Source organism: Nerophis ophidion, linkage group LG02 (assembly GCF_033978795.1).
Source record: "Nerophis ophidion isolate RoL-2023_Sa linkage group LG02, RoL_Noph_v1.0, whole genome shotgun sequence".
In the NCBI taxonomy this organism is placed as follows: Eukaryota; Metazoa; Chordata; class Actinopteri; order Syngnathiformes; family Syngnathidae; genus Nerophis; species Nerophis ophidion.
Window position 1 is genome coordinate 84,986,998 of NC_084612.1, and position 11,091 is coordinate 84,998,088.

Genomic DNA, 11,091 nt, shown 5'->3' on the forward strand with positions numbered 1-11,091 from the left:
TAATTTACTAATGTAGTAATAATTTAATAATCTGGCACTATATTGATAATTTAATATTTTAGTACTAATACTTACTAATTTAGTAATAATTTAATAGTCTGGCACTTATTTAGTAATTTAATATTTTAGTACTAATGCTTACTAATTTAGTAATAATTTAATAGTCTGGCACTCTATTAATAATTTAATATTTTAGTACTAATACCTACTAATTGACTAATTTAGTAATTATTTAATAGTCTGGCACTCATTAAATTTAATACTTTAGTACTAATACTTACTAATTTACTAACTTAGTAATAATTTAATAGTCCGGCACTTATTTAGTAATTTAATATTTTAGTACTAATACTTACTAATTTAGTAATAATTTAATAGTCTGGCACTCTATTAATAATTTAATATTTTAGTACTAATACTTACTAATTTAGTAATAATTTAATAGTCTGGCACTCTATTAATAATTTAATATTTTAGTACTAATACTTACTAATTTACAAATAATTTAATAGTCTGGCACTCTATTAATAATTTAATATTTTAGTACTAATACTTACTAATTTACTAACTTAGTAATAATTTAATAGTCCGGCACTTATTTAGTAATTTAATATTTTAGTACTAATACTTACTAATTTAGTAATAATTTAATAGTCTGGCACTCATTAAATTATTTAATATTTTAGTACAAATACTTACTAATTTAGTAATAATTTAATAGTCTGGCGCTCTATTAATAATTTAATATTTTAGTACTAATACTTACAAATTTACTAACTTTGTAATAATTTAGTAGTCTGGCGCTCTATTAATAATTTAGTACTAATACTTACTAATTTAGTAATAATTTAATAGTCTGGCACTTATTTAATAGTTTAATAATTTAGTACTAATACTTACTAATTGACTAATTTAGTAATAATTTAATAGTCTGGCACTCTATTAATAATTTAATATTTTAGTATTAATACTTACTAATTTACTAACTTAGTAATAATTTAATAGTCTGGCACTCATTTAATAATTTAATAATTGAGTACTAATACTTACTAATTTACAAATAATTTAACAGTCTTGCACTCATTTAATAATTTAGTACTAATACTTACTGATTTACTAATTTAGTAATAATTTAATAGTCTGGCTCTCATTTAATAATTTAGTACTATCCACTCATCCATCCATTTCTACCGCTTATTCCCTCGGGGTCGCTGGTGCTTAACTCAGCTACAATCAGGCGGAAGGCCGGCTACACCCTGGACAAGTCGCTTCCACATCCCAGGGCTAATTTAGTACTAATACTTACTAATTTACTAATAATGTGATAGTTTGGCACTTATTAAATAATTTAATACTATCCATCCATCCATTTTTCTACCGCTTATTCCCTTTTGGGGTGGTAGGGGGGGCTGGTGCCTATAATACTTACTAATTTACTAATAATTTAATAGTCTGGCACTTATTTAATAATTTAGTACTAACACTTACTATTTAATAGTCTGGCACTCATAATAATTTAATAATTTAGTACTAATTCTTACTAATTCAGTAATGATTTAATATTCTGGCACTCATTTAATGATTTAGTATTGATAACATTTCTAAGAAATATTTACGTACAAATTTAGAATTAGACAAAAAAAACAATGTTGCTGTTTTATGACGTCATGCTGTACTAAAGTGCTTCCTGAACTCTCAAAGTCGCCCCCATGTGGCCAGAAGGAGACATTACACAACTCTGTTCCAAAACCAAAACATTTTAAGGACAAAACGTGACATGAAAATGTTTCCTTCAATATAATTGGAATATCATTTATATGTTTTATCAGATTATATTCAATGTTTTTCAAATTAATTTAATTGTTTTGTCAAATTAAATCATGGTAATGTTTTTTTGTGTCACATTAATTTAAATTTGTATTTTGTTTCATCAGATTGTTTTACTTTTATGTTTTGTGTCGTATTAATTCAAATGAATGTGTTTTCATCCAATTAATTTATTGAATATTTTGTCAGATGAGAAGTCTCCATCTTTAATCTCCATGGCAACGTGGCAGCATCAGCATCATGAGATGGGGTAAGTTGCAAGTTTCATGTTTTACTAACTTTCCTGAGTAACAAACTGGTCTGTTCTTTTAATCGCATCTGAGTTGAAATTTTACACAAAACTCAGGGCAGGAGATCTTAAATCTTAGTGAGATGTTTTCTGTATGAAATATTTCTGTCAGATTACATCTCAGCACTGAGATCAGATCCATATTTAAGTTGCTTTCTTTTGCACGTGCAGCAAAATGTCATTTATTCAACTGCAGACTAACCTTCTACTAGTGTTAAACACCAATTTATCAATCAATCAATCAATCAATGTTTATTTATATAGCCCCAAATCACAAATGTCTCAAAGGACTGCACAAATCATTACGACTACAACATCCTCGGAAGAACCCACAAAAGGGCAAGGAAAACTTACACCCAGTGGGCAGGGAGAATTCACATCCAGTGGGACGCCAGTGACAATGCTGACTATGAGAAACCTTGGAGAGGACCTCAGATGTGGGCAACCCCCCCCCTCTAGGGGACCGAAAGCAATGGATGTCGAGCGGGTCTAACATGATACTGTGAAAGTTCAATCCATAGTGGCTCCAAGACAGCAGCGAGAGTCCCGTCCACAGGAAACCATCTCAAGCGGATCAGCAGCGTAGAGATGTCCCCAAACGATACAGGCGAGCGGTCCATCCTGGGTCCCGACGAGCGGTCCATCCTGGGTCTCGACTCTGGACAGTCAGTACTTCATCCATGGTCATCGGACCGGACCCCCTCCACAAGGGAGGGGGGGACATAGGAGAAAGAAAAGAAGCGGCAGATCAACTGGTCTAAAAAGGAGGTCTATTTAAAGGCTAGAGTATACAGATGAGTTTTAAGGTGAGACTTAAATGCTTCTACTGAGGTAGCATCTCCAACTGTTACCAGGAGGGCATTCCAGAGTACTGGAGCCCGAACGGAAAACGCTCTCTAGCCCGCAGACTTTTTTTGGGCTTTGGGAATCACTAATAAGCCGGAGTCTTTTGAACGCAGATTTCTTGCCGGGACATACGGTACAATACAATCGGCAAGATAGGATGGAGCTAGACCGTGTAGTATTTTATACGTAAGTAGTAAAACCTTAAAGTCACATCTTAAGTGCACAGGAAGCCAGTGCAGGTGAGCCAGTACAGGTATATATGTATGTATGTATGTATATAAAGGTATATACAGTACAGGTATATATGTATGCATATATGTATATAAAGGTATATACAGTACAGGCGTAATATGATCAAACTTTCTTGTTCTTGTCAAAAGTCTAGCAGCCGCATTTTGTACCAACTGTAATCTTTTAATGCTAGACATGGGGAGACCCGAAAATAATACGTTACAGTAATCGAGACGAGACGTAACAAACGCATGGATAATGATCTCGGCGTCTTTAGTGGACAAAATGGAGCGAATTTTAGCGATATTACGGAGATGAAAGAAGGCCGTTTTAGTAACGCTTTTAATGTGTGCCTCAAAGGAGAGAGTTGGGTCGAAGATAATACCCAGATTTTTTACAGTCACCTTGTTTTATTATTTGGTTGTCAAATGTTAAAGTTGTATTATTAAATAGAGGTCGGTGTCTAGCAGGACCGATAATCAGCATTTCCGTTTTTTTGGCATTAAGTTGCAAAAAGTTAGCGGACATCCATTGTTTAATTTCATTAAGACACGCCTCCAACTTTACATTTCATTTAAACATATGCATGTCATTATTTGACTTTACATTTTATACATACACAAATATCTGCACCAAAATGTGCATTTCATGAAGTTATTCTAAACATTTGCACCAGTGGTCCCCAAACTTGACCGCATTGGGCTACAATGATTTGACCAGGCTTTATATTTACATAAATAAAATCCCAATTATACACATTCCCCACACACCAATTGACTGAAAACATGACAAGTGTGCACTCCATCGATAGAAAAATGCATTTTTAGACATGATTTTCCTGAGCAGCTGGGAGACAAGCAGTAGAAAATTAGGACAGCTTTTATACAATTGACCCCTGATTTACGCATTTTTCATTTCTGACAAGTGTTTTAGTGCCAAAATGTGTGGGTAAATGTACTTTATGTACAAATATCTGCATGTCATCAAAATATTCTACTTTCCATTTTAATTATACTCCTGCTATTCTAGTTCACATTTAATGTTACACCAATATCTGCATGTCAGTTATTCTACTTCAGGCCTGTTTCAGAGCACAAAGTATTGCACATCATGTCAAACAGCAGTTGTAGAAAAGTACAAACATCATTTAGAGTATTCTTTAATGAAGTTTTCACACAAAACCCCTCAGGACAGCTGGCTTGAACAAAGACACACAACATGTTGGAATATGTGAGGCCACGGAAGACAAAAAAAAAAAAAAGACAGCACATTTTTCTGAGCCTGTCAATTTAAATGAACACAGACAGCCTTCAAATTAGCTCTAAGGACGCAGACTGAATTGGGACAACTGTTTTCCCGCTTGAATCATCCCACATGGAAGTAGACAGGAAGTCCTGTGATTCTGGACAGGAAGTCCCACTCGGCAAACTGAGGACAAGAAAAGCAAACTTTAGACTAAAATGTAAACGACAACAATTGAGAAAAAGTGTTGAAGTGATGATCTCAGTCCCATATCCGCACCACAAGTCATCTTATTTCAGTGGCAGTAAATGTCATCCCAGATCTTAAAGTGAAGTAGCGCTACATTTTATTTTGAAATTACCTGGACAGCGGCCATCAGGACTGCTCCTGCAGGCAGAGACAGAGCACACCATTAGTAATTATTCTACTGCAGTCAGATGATTGAAACACAAACATGGCTCAGTTTAAAACTATCAATCAAACATTGAATCAGTGAGGGCAAGTTTTGTCATCACAGCCAACACACAAAGCGTGGAACCTCTACACAACTTAGTCTTCCTTTGGTCGTTCAAATGTCAACTTCACAGTACAGATAACATTCTTTTAGTGCAGGATTAAAGAACAGATATAGATTAATATATTGTTTATGGATGTATGTTATATTGTAGCCAGTTAATCCGTTTTGGGGGGGGAATCGAGGAGATTTTAATGCGTTCAAGAGTTATGGTTTGAGGGAAGAAGCTTTTAAGAACCTTATTGTCTAGAGTCCAGCAGTGTAAACAAACAACTTCCTATTTTGTATGAGCCCTGCACTTAGTGAAATCAGTAAGTTGAGTTCAAACCCTGGCCGAGTCATACCAGAGACTATAAAGATGGGAGCCATCAAGGCTTGGAATTGGGGGTTAAATCACCAAAAATGATTCCCGGGCGATGGACGGGACTGCTCTGGTGATCACCTCCCAGGGGTGATGGTTTAAATGCAGAGGATGTATTTCACACCACCTAGTGTGTGTGTGACAATCATTGGTACTTTAACTGTCATACTTGATCATTTCGCCATATTGCCATATTTTTGCTGAAAGGATTTAGTAGAGAACATCCACGATAAAGTTGGCAACTTTTGGTCGCTAATAAAAAAGCCTTGCCTGTACCGGAAGTAGCAGACCATGTGCGTGTGACATCACGAGTTGTGGAGCTCCTCACATCGGAACATTTACAATCATGGCCACCAGCAACGAGGGCGATTCGGACCGAGAAAGTGACAATTTCCCAATTAATTTGAGCGAGGATGAAATATTCGTGGATGAGGAAAGTTAGAGTGAAGGACTAGAAAAAAACAAGTGTTTTAGTGAGATTATATGGTTGGAACCTGTACATCCTGAAGGTCGGCCCTTCACCTTTCTTCAGCACCAGTTGCTACCATCAGGCAGGCGCTACAGGTGCATCAGAGCCAGACCAAACAGGCTTTCCCAAAGCTGTCACCATGTTGAACTAACTTATAATAATTCACCCCTACACAATATCATGCCCTAATACCCTACACTGTGCAATACTACCCCTAACCCTGTTGTACAGTATTTGTATTTTATACTTCTATAGTGTTTTGTATATTGTACAGAATTGCTTATTTTTATTGGATAGTAGTCTGTTTATTTTTCCTTTATTACCTCGTGTCATTTATTTCACCCCATATTTGTTCCCACTCCTTAAATTGGAGTCTTTAATCTCGCTATGTGCAAATATGACAATAAAGTTAATTCTATTATAAGGCCCATATCTGCCCTTCACAAGGGACCCTCTTCAAAACAAGATCTTTCAAAATGATCACTGCATAATACTGTACTTTGTGTGTGGTCCTATCAAACCGTGTCCGCTCTGTTCCGCAGTAAAGCTTCACCATCTTCTTTCGGGAATATAACACTGAAACACCGGCTGTGTTTGTGTTGCTAAAGGCGGCCGAAATACACCGCTTCCCACTTACAGCTTTCTTCTTTGATGTCTCCATTATTCATTGAACCTACAGCTTTCTTTGACGTATTCACTATTCAATGAACAAATTGCAAAAGATTCAGCAACACAGACGTCCATAATACTGTGGAATTATGCGATGAAAACGAGACTTATAGCTGGGAACGGTGCTGGAACAAAAAGTTACACACACGCGTCGTACCGCGACGTTTTAGCATGATACTTAAGACACGAAATTTAAAATTACAATTTAGTAAACTAATCCGGCTATATTGGCATGTGTTGCAATGTTAAGATTTCATCATTAATATATAAACTAGACTGCGTGGTCGCTAGTAGTGGCTTTCAGTAGGCCTTTAAGACTACATGTGGGACTTTAACACATTTTCCATTGAGTTTAACAGCCAGTTTGACCCCGGAACAGACTAATGCTTGGTGAGAGGTTCCACGGTGTTGATCATGTAAAAAATAAACACTTACCCGTCCAGAAGTGCACGTGATTTGTCGTCATCGTGGACTTTGAGGTTCACTTACATCTGTAAAAGGAAAATAATGTAAGTTTTACCATAATCGAATTGTGATGCAGAATGTTCTTCCCCACAATGTTGCTGCCAGCAGCTACTTAGATAGAATGTTCTTCCCCACAATGTTGCTGCCAGCAGCTACTTAGATAGAATGTTCTTCCCCACAATGTTGCTGCCAGCAGCTACTTGGATAGAATGTTCTTCCCCACAATGTTGCGGCCAGCAGCTACTTGGATAGAATGTTCTTCCCCACAATGTTGCTGCCAGCAGCTACTTGGATAGAATGTTCTTCCCCGCAATGTTGCTGCCAGCAGCTACTTGGATAGAATGTTCTTCCCCACAATGTTGCTGCCAGCAGCTACTTAGAATGTTCTTCCCCACAATGTTGCTGCCAGCAGCTACTTAGAATGTTCTTCCCCACAATGTTGCTGCCAGCAGCTACTTAGATAGAATGTTCTTCCCCACAATGTTGCTGCCAGCAGCTACTTGGATAGAATGTTCTTCCCCACAATGTTGCTGCCAGCAGCTACTTGGATAGAATGTTCTTCCCCACAATGTTGCTGCCAGCAGCTACTTGGATAGAATGTTCTTCCCCACAATGTTGCTGCCAGCAGCTACTTGGATAGAATGTTCTTCCCCACAATGTTGCTGCCAGCAGCTACTTAGATAGAATGTTCTTCCCCACAATGTTGCTGCCAGCAGCTACTTTGATAGAATGTTCTTCCCCACAATGTTGCTGCCAGCAGCTACTTAGTCAAGCTGGGCCGCGACCGTCGGTGAATGTTTCATCTCGGCTTCCTGATGACCATTCATTGCCACAGATCAGCAAGAACAGCTTCGATTGGAGCCTTAAAAGTTCTACTTTTAATTTAAAATCTCTTAACTTCTTTACAACAGCAGGCTGCTGACCACGTGGTTAGCTTAGCATTAGCATGTAGCTACACCTCCGACAAAACGTTGCCAATAAACTTACATAACTTCAATTTTTTTAAAACATTTACCGCACAGGACTAAATTTAAAATTTAACTGCACATTTCTTCATTTATTTCGAACATTAACTGCTGGAAGACGACGTTAGCAACATTAGCTTAGCCGGAAGAAGACTCACTTGGTCGCGTGACGTCATCTTCTCCGCCTTCAACTCGGACACGGCCTGTAAACTTGTGGAATTAAATAGTTGGATAGTTTAAAAGTGACAAAGGAACAATAAGATGTTTGAAATAAGCACGCCATCATGTTTGTTCCTGCGTCGGCCGAGAGTCGAAGGTGAAAGAGACCGAGAGACGGCTGGAGAGTGTTTATATAGTCTTGTGACGTCACGTGATTTATTCTTATTGGTCTGCTCGCGCCTGACGTCATCGGCTGTCATCTGATTGGCCTGTACTGTTCTACGGTGCATGATGGGAATTGAGGTTCCCAAGAGCGTGTTTTTAAATGAATACTTTGTTTCTTTATCGTTTAGTCCAGGGGTCGGGAACCTTTTTGGCCGAGAGAGCCATGAAAGCAAAATATTATAAAATGTATTTCCGAGAGAGCCATATAATAATGTTTAACATTGAATACAAATAAATGTGTGCATTTTTAAGTAAGACCAACATTTTAAGAATATAATAAGTATCTTCAAAATTGATAGTATTGCAAAAACTAAAAAAAACTCAAACATTTAAAAACAGTGGAATGAGGTGAAATCTATTGAGAAAAAGTGGCAATGTTGACACAAAGTTTTTTTTCTCTTTTGTCTTTATTTTCTTTTTTTTTTCCATTGCTCAAAAAAAAAAGGACAAAAAAAAATCTATGTTATCATGAATTATTACTTAAAAATTATCACTTCAAAATGTTTTATGTGGAAAAAATATCGCATATGTTGTGTGGTTGCCATATAAAAACATCAAAGTTTTGACAAAAGAGCATAAAACAAACAAAATAATAGTTCAAACTTAAAATCGACAGATATATTGGAAGTTGATCTTGAAATTTAAGTGTTAAAAGTAAAAAAAAAAACTAATAAAAATCTATCACTTTATGAGTGAGGAACCTTTCGGATCGCAAATATATTTAGTAGGATTTTATTTAACTTTTCATTGGGATTACTCAAAAATATTAAATAATTAAAATTAATGGTGTCCTGCATTATTGATCTTTGAGGGCTTTAATTGCTAAATATAGGAACTCTTCTGAAAGAATCAATAAATTACTATCTATCTATCTATCCATCTATCTATCTATCTATCTATCTATCTATCTATCTATCTATCTATCTATCTATCTATCTATCTATCTATCTATCTATCTATCTATCTATCTATCTATCTATCTATCTATCTATCTATCTATCTATCTATCTATCTATCTATCTATCTATCTATCTATCTATCTATCTATCTATCCATCCATCCATCCATCTATCCATCTAAATACTGCATATTTCAGTTTTACTATAAAAAAACCAAGTTGTCTTTGACAGAAAAGGCATAAAACCTTATTTGTTTTACTTTATATCAACCTCAAGTTGATATAGAGATTTACTGCAAGCATTAAATAAAAAACAATAATAAAAATTTTACTTATGTTTAACATTTTAGTGACTGAGACCCTCTATGCTCCCCAGGAGCTCTAAGGATTAAAAATAAAAATCCATATATTTTGTTATGGTTTGAAAATGAAAAATATCCAAATGGCCCCGCCTGCTTACATTTTTCCGTGTGCGGCCCTCTGTGGAAAAAGTTTGGACACCCCTGATTTAGGTTTAAAAAAAATCGTCATTTGAAAAAAAATAAACAAACTTAAAACTTTTAAAAACATTAACATGAAAATAAACAGTGTGTGTCCGAAGAGGAGCAGGAAAAAACAGAAACGTACAATATCCCATCACTTTGTAAAAGAATAAATGAAAAGTGTTTCTAAAGACTTTGTTGTAGGACTAGACTTAGGCCACTAGATGGCGCCATTAACCCTCCTGTCCTGTCCCCGCCCCCTCCCTTGTCCCCGCCCCCTCCTCTCCAAGTGTGCAGCATCAGCATCAAGGCCGAGTCCCCTCCCCTCCCCGCCCCGCCCTCATCCTCGCCCCTCCCCCGCCAACTAGCCCGAATAAGCCGCGGAGGCGGGACTTCCTGCTGCGGTCGGAAGAGGGCGCCAAGAGTCCGGCGGCCAAGCATTTTTAAACTGACGCCTTTGCTTTTTCTTTACACTTTCACGGCAGGAAGTGGGGTCAAAGGTCAACGCCCACACTTCCTGCTCGTCTTCTCAGGGCGGACGAAAGCAATAATCACTTTCTCTTTCATTTAACACTCAAGAAGATGCTATATTCTACTGTATTTATATACATGACCTTATATGGACGTCCTGTTTTTTTTTTCTTTTTTTTCTTTTTTTACACACACAGGTCACTTCATTAGGTACACCTGCACATTCTAATGCGATCCAAGCAAGCAACTTACTTCTACTCAACTGCAGAGAGTATCAAGCAAAATTTTGGGGGTAAGGCGATTATTTAAAACATGTTTATATACATATATAATATATATATATTTCAGAAATACATATGTATGTGGAATTTTATGATTTTGATGAATTGCATTCAAAGATTGTATACATGACCTTATATGGACGTCCTGTTTTTTTTTCTTTTTTGTTTTTTTACACACACAGGTCACTTTATTAGGTACACCTGCACATTCTAATGCGGTGCAAGCAAGCAACTTACTTCTACTCAACAGCAGAGAGTAGGAGGCAAACATTGGGGGGTAAGGCAATTATTTAAAACATGTTTATATACATATACAGTACATATATTTAATAAATACATATTTATTACCCACGTGGTCAGTAAATTAGGGGCACCATTTTGATTTTGATGAATACTTGCATTCAGAGATTGAATACCACACTTATCAACACTTCCTGTGTTTTACAACTCTAAAACATACATCATTTCAACATAAAAAACTACTTAATGGAGTTTTCAAACCTACAAAGCACTGAGGGAATATTTCACAATAAATCATGTATGTTACTGTATTTGTGTGTCACCTTGTAGAAGGCCCCGCCCTTTAAAGTGCAGCTTTACAGGTGCCATGTATGAATACTCACACGTGAGACTTACCAATCCAACGAAGTAGAAAATGGATGGATGTCAACGTCTCATACTTTAGAGAAGATGTAGG

The 11,091-nt window shown here is 36.5% G+C and overlaps 1 long non-coding RNA gene and 1 other non-coding gene across 2 annotated transcripts; both read right to left on the minus strand.

Moving 5' to 3' along the window:
- Positions 1–4,336: 4,336 nt before the first annotated feature.
- LOC133546812 (uncharacterized) lies at positions 4,337–8,213 on the minus strand. Its single transcript, XR_009805273.1, has 4 exons — positions 8,037–8,213; positions 6,884–6,939; positions 4,797–4,822; positions 4,337–4,621 (listed from the first exon to the last, which is right to left on the minus strand). It is a non-coding gene; the product is annotated as an uncharacterized LOC133546812 (long non-coding RNA).
- LOC133548366 (small nucleolar RNA SNORA16B/SNORA16A family) lies at positions 7,641–7,779 on the minus strand. Its single transcript, XR_009805898.1, has one exon. It is a non-coding gene; the product is annotated as a small nucleolar RNA SNORA16B/SNORA16A family (small nucleolar RNA).
- Positions 8,214–11,091: the final 2,878 nt, after the last annotated feature.